The 5,000-nt window shown below is 49.6% G+C and overlaps 2 non-coding genes across 2 annotated transcripts; both read left to right on the forward strand.

Annotated features, from left to right (window-relative positions):
- Positions 1-1,966: 1,966 nt before the first annotated feature.
- Positions 1,967-3,870, forward strand: LOC137927649 (small subunit ribosomal RNA). The gene has a single exon (XR_011107798.1). It is a non-coding gene; the product is annotated as a small subunit ribosomal RNA (ribosomal RNA).
- Positions 3,871-4,677: 807 nt separating this feature from the next.
- LOC137927787 (5.8S ribosomal RNA) lies at positions 4,678-4,834 on the forward strand. Its single transcript, XR_011107920.1, has one exon. It is a non-coding gene; the product is annotated as a 5.8S ribosomal RNA (ribosomal RNA).
- Positions 4,835-5,000: the final 166 nt, after the last annotated feature.

Raw genomic sequence — 5,000 nt, forward strand, 5'->3', positions numbered from 1 at the left:
TATATAATTTGCAAAGGAGCTTTCAAAGATTCTCGATCGAGTCGATTTATTTTTCTTAAATCTTTATTATACAAACGCAACCCGCTTTACGGACGCGACTCTTATATTAATTATTATGATGATGACTATGTATCTCACTCTTATTTACATATATCTCAATCGATGCGCCGCACGCATAAATATCATGACGAGCTCGGTAACGGCGATCGATAACAATAGTCGCGAGGCGCGGCACGTCCGTAACGAAACACACAATCAATCAATACAATAATTTTAATACTGGATATAAATAATTTGACCGCGAATGGACCGACGACGATGCGTTTAAACGTTCCACTGCTTGTGCCCAACGTGATGATGATGATGACGATGATGACGATGATGACGATGATGACGATGACGATATTGAAGATAGTAAAGTTTTAGCATCGACATTAATCGTAATTTTAACACACGGAATCAGGACGATATCACGTTAGAAAATCGATACACGAACGGGACCGGACTCTGTCGTTTTCCGAAATCGATACGCGAACGCCCGAGTGACTATCCGCACCCCGAGGCCGGGCCGCACGATCTTTATTACGGACCGCTACCGTCTCGACGACGACGACGACGACGACGACGACGACGACGACGACGACGACGACGACGACGACGACACCTTTCTTTGTCTCAGTCGACATCGCGTATGAAAGAGTGCGATCGTCATCAGCACGAAATTTATGCATCGATACGCGAACGGGACCGGACTCTGTCGTTTTCAGAAATCGATACGCGAACGCATCGGCGGCTGGCTACGCGCAATCCGCGATCGGGTCGAACGATGATGATGATGATGATGATGATGATGATGATGATGACGACGACGATGACATCGAGATCAGGGTCAGATATAGATATGTAGATCGGTGGTATGCAATCGATACGCGAACGCTCTATCGCGCTACGCGGAGACGCATACAGTCGTTCCCGCATATACATGGGACTGGCGCGAGACGCGCCGGTCGGCCGAATCGAGTTCTCTCCGATGCTCTTCTGTTTTGTTTTGTTTGTTGGTGGTTGTGGAGTGTGGAGTGTGTTTTTTTGGTTGGTGGGGTGTGTGTGGGTGGTGGTGTTAGTTTGTTTGCGGAGATTGCGTTTTTTTTAGATTTAGTTTTTTTTTTTTTTTTTTATAAAAAAAAAAAAAATTTAAAAATTATTCTTAGAAAACGCGCGCGAATCGAACAAAACTAATAACACCGATACACAAACAACGCGCGCCACCAACGAGAACGCCCGAAACTGAAACTTCTATAACCGACAAACGCACGAACGACACAGCGGCGGCGGGGAGGAGGGAAGAAAAAGGGGATCATCTCCCCACAACAACACACCGTAAACTGTGTCGGACGACGTCTCCGTTATGTAAGAGCGGAAGGCGTAAGAGAACGTCTCGTTTAATTAACGCGAACGGCGTTGGGCTCCCGAGTCGACTTCGGGGCGGCCCTTAACGCATCGCATCAACGAGCTCGTCGCGCGCTAGTCGCGCGACGGTCGATCATGATATATAAATCAAGGATTTCGGATCTCTCTAAAACCGGGCTGGAAATCGGTCATTGTTCGTTTTGCGAAACGATATTTTATAAAAGTGAAGATTTGTATGTGTCTCGTCAAAGAACGTTCCGATGAATCGGACGCGATGCCGCGTCCAAAGTAAATCTGGACGAACGCGAGGCGAGTGTTGAGATATACATTTTCCTCCGTGAACAGATAGAAAAACGAATTCATTTTGTTGTTGCGGTGTGGTGTTGTGTGTGTATTGTAATAAATACGCACGCACGCACGCACGCAAAAAGCTACCTAGGCACCGGCGCGTCACGGCGTTTCGAACGTCCGACGCGTCGCTTGTCACACGTCTATCATATCATCATCACCCTCATATCTCTCGTATGTGCGGTGTTGGTGTGTGTTAGCTCTAGCTAGCTCCCTGGTTGATCCTGCCAGTAGTTATATGCTTGTCTCAAAGATTAAGCCATGCATGTCTCAGTGCAAGCCGTATTAAGGCGATACCGCGAATGGCTCAATATATCAGTTTTGGTTCCTTAGATCTTACCTCGGTTACTTGGATAACTGTGGTAATTCTAGAGCTAATACATGCAATCAGAACTCTGACCAGTGATGGGATGAGTGCTTTTATTAGATCAAAACCAATCGACGGAGGGCCTCGCGTCCGAAGTCGTTAATTTTGATGAATCTGGATAACTTTTGCCGATCGCATGGTCCAGCACCGGCGACGCATCTTTCAAATGTCTGCCTTATCAACTTTCGATGGTAGTTTCTGCGACTACCATGGTTGTCACGGGTAACGGGGAATCAGGGTTCGATTCCGGAGAGGGAGCCTGAGAAACGGCTACCACATCCAAGGAAGGCAGCAGGCGCGCAAATTACCCACTCCCGGCACGGGGAGGTAGTGACGAAAAATAACGATACGGGACTCTTACGAGGCCTCGTAATCGGAATGAGTACACTTTAAATATTTTAACGAGGAACAATTGGAGGGCAAGTCTGGTGCCAGCAGCCGCGGTAACTCCAGCTCCAATAGCGTATACTAAAATTGTTGCGGTTAAAAAGCTCGTAGTTGCATTTGTGCGCCGCGCTGTCGGTGCACCGCATCCGCGGTGATACTGACACGTCTGCGGAGCATATCGTCGGTGAGCCGTCGGTAAAACGGCGGTTCAATATCAAAATCCTATCGCGGTGCTCTTCGGTGAGTGTCGAGATGGGCCGACAATTTTACTTTGAACAAATTAGAGTGCTCAAAGCGGGCTCAAAATGCTGCTTGAATATTTCGTGCATGGAATAATAGAATATGATCTCGGTTCTATTTTGTTGGTTTTCAGAACTCCGAGGTAATGATTAATAGGGATAACTGGGGGCATTCGTATTGCGACGTTAGAGGTGAAATTCTTGGATCGTCGCAAGACGAACATCAGCGAAAGCATTTGCCAAAGGTGTTTTCATCAATCAAGAACGAAAGTTAGAGGTTCGAAGGCGATTAGATACCGCCCTAGTTCTAACCGTAAATATGTCATCTAGCGATCCGCCGACGTTACTACGATGGCTCGGCGGGCAGCTTCCGGGAAACCAAAGATTTTGGACTCCGGGGGGAGTATGGTTGCAAAGCTGAAACTTAAAGGAATTGACGGAAGGGCACCACCAGGAGTGGAGCCTGCGGCTTAATTTGACTCAACACGGGAAATCTCACCAGGCCCGGACACCGGAAGGATTGACAGATTAACAGCTCTTTCTTGATTCGGTGGGTGGTGGTGCATGGCCGTTCTTAGTTGGTGGAGCGATTTGTCTGGTTAATTCCGGTAACGAACGAGACTCTAGCCTGCTAAATAGGCGTCGTCATTTAGGTGTGCGCCGCTCCGGTGGCGCAACTCACTGGCGACGTATTAAAATTCTTCTTAGAGGGACCGGCGGCTTCGAGCCGCACGAGATTGAGCAATAACAGGTCTGTGATGCCCTTAGATGTCCTGGGCCGCACGCGCGCTACACTGAAGGAATCAGCATGTTCTCCCTGGCCTAGAGGCCCGGGCAACCCGTTGAAACTCCTTCGTGCTGGGGATTGGGGTTTGCAATTATCCCCCATAAACGAGGAATTCCTAGTAAGCGCGAGTCATAAGCTCGCGTTGATTACGTCCCTGCCCTTTGTACACACCGCCCGTCGCTACTACCGATTGAATGATTTAGTGAGGTCTTCGGACCGACACGCGGTGGCTTCACGGCCGTCGGCGTTGCTGGGAAGTTGACCAAACTTGATCATTTAGAGGAAGTAAAAGTCGTAACAAGGTTTCCGTAGGGGAACCTGCGGAAGGATCATTAACGTGTGTGTATGTGTGCGAGACGCGTGATATGTTCACGAACGTTGTTGCGCCGCTGTTGCTGTTGTTGCTGTTGCGACGACGACGACGACGACGACGACGACTTCGTACATACCGTGTTTACACATATATATATATGTAATACATCCATAATGATATATATATACGACATATATACATATATATGTACGTACGCGCGCGCTGCTGTTCGTATCTAATGCGGACGAGCGCGCGCGCGTGTGCGTGCGTGTGTGTGTGCGTGTTTGTATATATGTATAAAAAATAAAATGTGAAATAATTGTCTCTAGCGTCTATTACGCCTAACGGCGCAGCGGCGACGGCGCCGTGGCGGTGGCCGGTGGCGGTGGTGGCATTCGTCGAAAGTGCTACCGCCGCCGCTGCCTCCGCCGCCGTCGAAGCGGCCGGGTGGCGGAAAAACGCCGAGAGACGAGCGCCGACCGGGGCATACCAAACGGAGCGTTCGAAGCGGTGAAAATCCCCACTGCCTAGCTCAGGCCCTTTATTGTCGGTTGGCGCTATACAAAACGAAATTTAAGCGGTTAGAAAGATGACAATGTCGTGCGTCACGCCAGCTCGTTGGGGGGTGCGCGGGTCGTCGTCGTTCATCATTCTAAAGGATTCGCGTCGGGGCGTTAAGCTTTTTCGGTGCCGTTTCTTTATGAACGCCTCGGCGCACATGAATTCGACCAACTTTCGACGTTAATACATAAAAACGGACAATCAAGTGGCCGACGGCGAGAGCCGTAGGCCGCTACCGTAAGTAATAACAACATTAAGAAAAAACCATTACCCTGGACGGTGGATCACTTGGCTCGCGGGTCGATGAAGAACGCAGTTAACTGCGCGTCATAGTGTGAACTGCAGGACACATTTGAACATCGACATTTCGAACGCACATTGCGGTCCGTGGAGAAATATCCAGGACCACTCCTGTCTGAGGGCCGGCTGTTAAAATATAAAAACCACACTGTTCGGTGTAGAACGCGCGCTACGTGCGCTCGCGCCGGTCGATGCGCGCGGCGGTGACGCGCGACGCGGCGGCGGCGGGTTGGTGGGGGGTGATGAACGAGCTCGCGGACGGTGCGATGGGACGATCTCTAATAAGAGTCT

Source organism: Battus philenor, unplaced genomic scaffold (assembly GCF_028537555.1).
Source record: "Battus philenor isolate CCGP_79_NKW_IND1 unplaced genomic scaffold, ilBatPhil1.0.hap1 SCAF_36, whole genome shotgun sequence".
Taxonomy (NCBI): domain Eukaryota; kingdom Metazoa; phylum Arthropoda; class Insecta; order Lepidoptera; family Papilionidae; genus Battus; species Battus philenor.